Genomic DNA, 8,751 nt, shown 5'->3' on the forward strand with positions numbered 1-8,751 from the left:
AACAAAAAATATATTCTTAGCTTCTTTTACCTGGTTTTTCAAGCAGAAGCCAAATTGACTGAGCTGGTGGCGTAATCCATCAGGCCTCCCATCCCTGTAGCGCTGATAAAGTCGACGCTTTTACGTATCAAAGCCGGAAAGTCCTTTATTTTCGCCCATGGTTTATCTTTTCTGCGTTTTCCAGTAAAGATTTTCAACGTGACATGTCGGTGAACGAAAGAAGCGAGTTGACGGGAAGATTCCACACGCTATTAATTTCTATTAATTCAGAGCAGTCTTAAAACTCGGGTAGAAACGCGAACATATCCTGCGTCATTCCATTAACTTTGCCTCAATAATACAAAAAAAACCTTAGCTCTGAATACTTAAGGGCTTACAGAGAGTAGCACCGATAACAACCTCATGATCACCAATACCAGGAATTGTGACTCACTACATAATCTCATGGTTATTACAGAGCACAAGATCAAGAGTGGTAGCGCATGAGCGACTTCACCTCATATATGAGGTCACAAACTTCACACAACTAATGAAGCTAATGAAAGTCTCAACTAATCAAACACGTAATTTATTTTTCCAAACAATTTCAGGGAAATGAAAGTCCCAACCAAGAAGAACGGTGTCCGATCTGAAGGACTACAGAACATCAGACAGTACTTCAAACTGTCGGGAATTAGTGCAGTTTGGGCGCCTGTAAAAAGATCCGATGGAAAAGTAGAGCTCATTGTACAGTTCAATTTTGCGCCGAATAGCTTGACATGAAGGGTCAATGAACGATAGTGGGATGCTTTTTAAGCAGAAAGCCTTTCTTGCCTCACCAGTGTGCGCAAGACCTGTGCGCAGGAAAAGTGCACAAGAAGTGTCAGCTCCACCTGTCAATAAAAAAATGAAACAAAAACAAATTTAGATGAAGACGGGTTTCTAACCCAGGCGGGCACAGCGTAATAGATTAGCGGTTCATCGCCGTAACCACTCGGCCATCTAGTACGACGAAACGACCGTGTAGGCATATTACGTGAGTTGAAACCGGATATAGCGAACACATCAGAAAGAACGAAGGTGTAGTATGTCGTAACTTGAAACCAAAACTGATTCGAGAAGCGTGAGGCTATCGTGTTGAGCTGGACAGCTCCACAAGACGACACCAAGGTTTTCGCCTTGATGCACGTAAGGTGACTTAAGTGCTCCCATGAAATCTCATCTTTTTGTTCATAAGAATAAAGGGAGTGCCGTCGCCAGCATCACAATCTTTGCGATAGACGTTATATTTGTAGGGAAATATTTCTGCGCCAAAAATTGTGTTCTCCAGCACGATTTACTGCCTGGTACGATATCACCTTCAGGGGTAGCTAGCAGAGCAAAGAACTCTTCTTTTTTTATTTTTGATGCTCCGACAATTAACAAGAAAAAACTCAAGTTCATAATTTTCAGGTATGCTCTTTCTGACTCCGGATTTTGATTGTTATTGTTGTTGGACAATTCCTTCCATGCCAGAAGTACTGTTATAGCCGAACGTTTTCCTTCCGATAATCAATTTGTTGAAATGAAGCTTATATTTTTGTTGCCCTCTTCTTCACCAAACGCAAGCAGTTTCTTTTTTTACAAACGCACATGACTGGAAAAGTCCTTGCTTCTAATATCTGGGCATTTTTGGTATTATGTGCATTAGCGAGAAACTTGACTTTTCCTTTGAAGAAAGAAAACTGTAGTAATCGGCCTATTATTATCCTGAGGAAACCTACCAATCCTATGAGGGCGCTCAGCTGCCGATGATTCGATTGTTAGTCCCAAATATTTACTACAAATCCTGATAACGTTGCCTTCAGACTCTTCCCACTTTCCATCATTGCTGTCTTCCAGCCCCAAAAAATGACTAGGTTGTTCCTTCGTGATATATTTGCCCGATTGCCTTGCTGAGGCAAGATTGCCTCCAGTTCGATGGTTAAGGTTAGATGGTTAGATTTTGTGCCTTAAATTGGGCCGGATGGGCTGCGTCAGGATATGCATGCGTTTGACCCCCATGAGGACGGGATACATACGTGTTCTTGCTTGGAATTAAAAAAAAAGTTCTTTTAATTCAGTGCCTACGTTTTTAAACCCAGTGACGTCGTTTTCTATCAGAAAAATTAGGTCTGTAAGTGTAGCAGGTTTTTACCGACCGGTTTCTGGCTCGCTTGAATTTCGTGCAATTCGTCTAGGACCCTCTTCTGGCCCTTCTGCAACTCTGGTAAAGCACGGATGGCCCCTAGCAGCTCTCGTTGCTCTGCCTCAGAAAACGGACCGGGGTTCTCTTCAACATCCCCGGAGAGAATCAGATGTTTTTGACCAGAGGAGAAATGGCTTGGCATAGCAGAGGCGGCACATCACAGATGCATTGAAAATAAGAGCGTTCTAAGTTCTCAAGAAGTTGGGTCGCGGTACCGCTCTGTCAGGCAATGCGAATCGTACGAGAGAGTCGAGGCAGTAGCGAGTACTCACCTGAATAACAAAAGGCTGTAAGTATCCCGTCCTCATTGAAGCAGTGAATTTCCCTATAAAATGTGTAAAAATATATGCAGAATATAAAAATAAAATACGGATTTCCTCGAATGCTTCACCAGAGTTTCAGTGCCTGGGACACCGGCTTGCAATTAATTACGGCACTCGCATGGCTTGCTGCAGATTGAGCTTTATGTACCGAAGCTGTGCCTTGGGTATACCTTGGGTATAGGACATCAGAGGGGAGAGGTTCAAATTTTGACCGCTAGTGGTACTTTAATGTGCTCCATCGAACGGCACGCCTTCACGTTCGCATTTTCTCCATGCATATGTACCTGACGCGGCTGGAAATAGTATCCGTCACCTCGGTCTCAGCAGTCCCAGAACGCTACGGAGTTGGCATCGCAGGTTATTACAACTTCCATTAAATATCACATCAAAGCGAGAACTTATAGCTTCGTACCCTCGACTGTAATCTACACTGAGTCAATTCCTACAACATGGTGTGATAGGTATACCATATCTGGCGCTGGACATCCCACTGATTTTCTTCGCAAACTTTCGCGTTCATCTCGAAGCGGGATGCTGAAGTTATTAGTCAGTTCGATGCACATCAAGAAAAAAAGAACGAACGCCGCAAGCAGTCGGCGTCGAGCCATAAAACCCATTACTAAACGAATGCGATGAAGCCTTCGGGCTTGAGCGATCATACAGTTGTCCGCCATATACTTTTTGAAAGTTACCGACCGATACCTAAAATGCCAATATTTCGTATTTTTTTTTTCCTATAGTATATCATCTTTGATACTGTCAAACACTTTGCTGAAGTCAAAAAATGGTTTGGTGTATTGTTAAATGTTTATCGGGGTTTAACATCCCAAAGCGACTCAGGCTATGAGAGAGGCCGTAGTGTAGTGTTCCGGATAATTTCGACCACCTGGGTTTTTTTAACGTGCACTGACATCGCACAGTAAACTGGCCTCTAGAATTTCGCTTCCATCTAAATGAGACCGCTGCGGCCGGGATCGAACCCACGTTTTTCGGGACAGCAGCCGAGTACCCTACAACCACTCAGCCACCGCGGCGGCTGAAGTCGAGAAATAACCCAAGTGTATAGTTTCTGCTCGAAAATCTCAATTACTTTATGTTTAATTTTTAGCAGAATTTGATCAGAAGATTTGTGACTCTGGAAACCACAGTGGTGTACTTAATAATTGTGTTAGTTAACATGGCAGGAGCTTAGAAATCTGGTGTTTATAACGTGCTCAAATATTTTTAAAAAGTCGGTAGCACAGAACTCGGACTATAATTATTTAGGTTATTTGGATCTCTACTTTTGTATACTATCGAGACGTTCCGACTTTTGACTGACACTGGAAAGCACCTGAACATAAGAATAAATTACATGTGTGTGACAGAGTGGTGCAAACTATATGGACTACTGCTTTAAAGTTGGATGCTTTCACCTCGTCATCGTGGCTAGCGCTATCGCTTTTAACTTCTGCAGTAAGCTTTGTATTTCTTAATCTCTTGTGGGAGACAGGAATATTCAATTCTTTGTGCTTTTAGTGCGATAGGAACTGCAGTCAGAAGCGCTCGAGCCTCTAGAATTGAAAAAAGTCCTCGTTGGGTATATTGGTGAGATTAGGTCTAGTGTACGACCTGCCTTCTATTCTAAGCCAGGAAACTGCAAAATAGACTCTTTACCATTTCTTGACCTTATTCCATTGAACACTTCGCATACCCCTTTGGAGTCTTCGGCATGTTTAAAAAATTTGTTTTTATAATACATTGCGTGTGCTCGTTTAATAACAGTGCCTTGATTCTAATTTCTTCCAATTAAGCGAAATGTTGTGGGTTCCTCGTTTTTTATGAACAAGTCGGAAAGTTTATCTCAGTGCCTGATGCTTTTGAGAAGCAAACTAACAATCCCCAACTTCTGCAATTTGTTACTTTCTTTGCAATTCCATAAAAGGGATCGCTTACTCAAAAAGTTGGATGATTGTGTGTATAAACAGATTATATGCACTGTCGGAGTCTTTTATTTGGAATACATCATCTCAATCAGGCGTAGCAACAAATTCTCGGATAATTTCACTAATATTTTAATCAATTTTTTTATAGATGACGGCAGCGGAAGCAGATTATGCATTTTGCGGTAATTTGTTCGGTGCAGAAAAGTAAAAATATGTGGGTGGTCGCTTACAGAATATACTAAATCACCAGCTTCTACCTTCTGAATATCACAGTTTGTAAAACACAGTTCACTGATACGTCCTTTTTGTGTAGTTTGTATCACATTGTCACAGCCAAATGAGAGAAAGAAGTAAGAGAGCTGTTGCTTAATGGGACGCACTGAGAATGCATCAGTGCTGTAATCACTGCAAATGATCACAGGCATCCGAAGTTGTGCACAATATTCGCAGACCTTTCCCACAAATCCAAGAAAGATGCCAGCTAAACCGGATGAGGGCTTGTAAACAACCGTAATTAAGGTGGTGATACACCTAGCAAGTAGGGATTCGAAGTGGTCAGTAACGAGGCAGCATTTTGAGCTCAGATTATAAATATTTCTTTTTACGTAAAGAGCGACACCCCCTCTTTTCATATTTCATTGACATAACGATATGCATTTACATCCTGTCAAGTGTACTGCATCACTGTCATTAGACAACAACGTGTTGGTAAACGCTAGAATATCGAAAGAATGGTGCAGCGTATTTGAGGACATATCGACGGCGTGTTTTTTTACATATCAAACGTGCGTTGAAATGAAGCATGTGAACTTTTTTTTTCTGCTATACTGAGAGTTAAAAGAACTGTGGTCGGAATAACTGTGAGATAGGCTGATCATGCTCACGGGTGCGTGAAATGTTTCGAGCGAGCGGCCATCTTATCATGGCTTTTCCAAGTCATCTACAGAGCAAACGTGACACTGCGGCTGCGGGGGCTGCGAAGCACGAACATTTTTTTTGTTCTTTACCCAGGCTAATTTCTACTATTTTTCAGCACTCGTGGTTTCATCATCCAGAAGAGCTTTTTTTGTGCTGTCAGGTTTTCATCTATGAAATGTTTTTTTTTTTTTTTGGGGGGGGGGGGGGGGGAAGCTATATTGAGTTCTTATGCCGGGGCTCGAAAGGAACAAGCATCCTGACCTGGAATACACCCGGAAGCAACAGACACGGTGCGACAGAGCACCTACCTGAGTATCTGTTCCCCGAAGCAACCTGGATAGCCTCGTCACTGCAGCCAACAATTCTAGATATAAAAGGACACCGACCATCGTCGCCGCTCTGTGGGCTGTGCTTCCACGCAGGCCCCTAAGCCGTTCGTTTTCTTCACGCAGGTTGGTAATCAGTATTCTCTATTTGCCAAGAGTTCAGCAACTACTGTTAAATGCAGCTGCCGAGCCCTCAGTGCTGCGTTTTCTTATCATATTGAATACAGTCATGTTATGCGCTCCTTGCTGCTTTTGACGGGCGACGTTGAGACTAACCCGGTCATAACAATTATGAAGTTTAGCTTGCCGAACTACATAAATTATCTGCCGGTCAAACTACACTTATTACCGAATGCGAGACCTTAAAATCAGCTTAAATCGACTGACAGCGCCATAGCTAGCCTAAATAAGCGTATGGGCAATCTGGAGACCCATTTTCATGCTTTTTCATCCCTAAAAATCGAGGTTCAGTGTATAAAATCCCAGAATGCTGAAATGGCTTGCCAGATCGCCTTTCTGGAGGCCAGAATCCCCGATGCTGAAAATCTCTCATGTCGAAACAGCCTTATACGTTATGGCATTCCCGATACTAACCCGTCCGAAAATTTTTCAGGCTCTGAAGAAACAGTCATTCGCCATTGCCTTGATAATATGAGCTTAGCGATTGGCCCCGATAACACTGAACGCGCCCATCACCTTGCACATTATGCATCGGTCCCATAATTGGCAAATTTATGCCACATAAACCCAAAGAGGCTATTCTTTCAAACGGACGTAAAGTAAAGGGAAAGGAATTCAGTGTTAGCGAAGACTTTTGCCTAAAAGGCAGAAATGCTTGCAAACATTTGGCCACCTTTGCTAAAAAAAATTCAGCGGTGTATGCTTTGCGCTACAAAGCTTTGCATATCAGTCGCAAGCGATATGTTTTCGATGAATATTCGCAAACAGAAAAAGAAATGCCAGCCCCCCGTGCTTCACAGTTAGAGTCGCAATCCCCTCGTACCGAACAATAAAAAAATTGCGCCAAAGATGCTCGTCTGTCTGACTTTGCTTTCTCCCCTATTTACACTAGCATTCGTAGTTTTCTTTCTAAGCGCGAACGTGTTTCTAATCTTGTTTCGTTATCCTGCAGCAACCTACTGATCTTAACCGAAACTTGGCCTAACAGTGACATCACAGATAACGAAGTACTGGTTGACTGCCCCATTTCCAGTTTTTCGAAACAACTGCACAGACGCACGAGGAGGCGGCGTACTTGTTGCAGTCTGCCAGGAATTATCACGCTGTCCAGTTAACAATTTATCTGACCTCGAAATGCTGTAGTTTAACTTTCAGGCTGCATCACACGCGGTTTTACTGATACAAGCCACCACACCAAAATCATGATTTTTGTAGTGAGCTCAGTAACGCATTAAGTCAACTTATTACAAAGCACTCTAATTCGCATATATTTCTTTTAAGCGACTTTAGTTTTCCAAATATTGATTGGCATAGCCGGACTAGACCAAGAGCTAACAGAAGGGAAGAAAGATAATTTCTAGACTTTTCCCACAATTTAAATCTCCTCCAAGTAGTACTAGAACCGACTCGCGTAACACAAATTTGCACACCTTCCTGAGATTAGCGACCACAAAGTCATTCATTCTAACTTTGAGCTCGCACTCATCTGTCATCGGAAATGCAACAAAACTATCCGTCTTTACGATAAAGGAAATTATGTGATGATAAATACGAGACTTAATGAATTTTATCAAGTTTTTGGCCCTAGTTTTTTACTCTCGAAGCATTCACGAAAATTGGTGATTGTTCAAAGGTAAGGTAGGCAGCCTTGACAATAAATTCCTTCTCCAATTCAGTTTTCGCGTTAGTTCACAAAAGCCATGGTTCAGTGAAAGATTAAAACGTCTGGAAAAACAAAAAGAAACGTATTTACCGCTCAGCCAAATTTCAGGGCACAAGTGACGCATAGGGAAAATACCGCCAAGCCCAAAAATTTATTCTGGCTGGTAATACATGACGCCAAGCGCAGTTTTTTTCAGATGTACCTAATATGCCTACAGTGACCCGAAAAATTCTGGCTAATCACCCCCACCTTACTCCCGAGATAGCCTTAGAGATGAATCTGTTGCAGTTGTTACTAACGCTGAGTGCACTGCTGTGTTCAACGCGGCTTTTTCATCGGTCTTTACAAACGAAACAGAAACAACATTTCCTACGCCACTTTCAAGGATCGATCATGCAATGATGGCATTCTCATTAACGTCATCGGGTATTTCGTCCTTAATTGATAACCTGAAACTTTCATATGCATCTGGCGTTGACAACATTAACTTCAAAGTTCTAAAGAATACAAGCGACATTTGTGCAAAATTTCAGTGCCTAATTTTCTCACAGTCACTTTCATCAGGTCAACCGCCAAAATATTGGAAAAGCGGGAAGGTCGTTCCAGTCTACAAATCAGGTAAACATTGGCAGTGCCTTAGTTAGGCTATGCCAGGATATACGTAGTGAAAGCTAGGGCATAGCTTGGTTAGCCTTGGTTTAACTTGATTGCAAGTCCAGGTTACTCTGGTTGTCTGGCTATGTTGTTGCATTAAAGACGACACATAACGTGCCCGTCTCGCGGCTGCATATTCACGGCGGCGTTAAACCAGTCTTACGGCGCGCTGTTCGTCTGTTTCCTGGGCGATTCGTTTCCGCTTCATCTCGTTCCGCGGTCGATTCCAGGCCTCCTCCAGCTTAGCAGACTTGTCGCCGTCCATACTGCTGCCTCAGCTGTGGTTGCGGCGCACGCGAGCACTCATTTTCAATCCTCCGACATGTTATCAGGCATGCAACATAGCTGGCGAAGCGAGCGGAGGCGAGCGTAACAAAGAAGGAAGCGGCGTGACGTCATACCAAACGGCGGCGGCGGCGAGGCGCACGGTGTGACGTCATGCCAGATGGCGCGGCAAGTGCGGCGTCCGCCAGCTGCAGCCGTTGCTAGGCAACGGCTCTGTGCCTCCTCCTCAGGAGTGCCACAGCGAAATCGCAAGTTCGTGGCCAATGTCGCT

The 8,751-nt window shown here is 43.2% G+C and overlaps 1 long non-coding RNA gene across 1 annotated transcript; it reads right to left on the reverse strand.

The window, feature by feature from the left end:
* Window positions 1-595: 595 nt before the first annotated feature.
* Window positions 596-8,539, reverse strand: LOC144131054 (uncharacterized). The gene is made up of 4 exons (XR_013314479.1): window positions 8,359-8,539; window positions 2,479-2,531; window positions 819-872; window positions 596-691 (listed from the first exon to the last, which is right to left on the reverse strand). It is a non-coding gene; the product is annotated as an uncharacterized LOC144131054 (long non-coding RNA).
* Between the last annotated feature and the right edge of the window lie 212 nt (window positions 8,540-8,751).

Source organism: Amblyomma americanum, chromosome 1 (assembly GCF_052857255.1).
Source record: "Amblyomma americanum isolate KBUSLIRL-KWMA chromosome 1, ASM5285725v1, whole genome shotgun sequence".
In the NCBI taxonomy this organism is placed as follows: domain Eukaryota; kingdom Metazoa; phylum Arthropoda; class Arachnida; order Ixodida; family Ixodidae; genus Amblyomma; species Amblyomma americanum.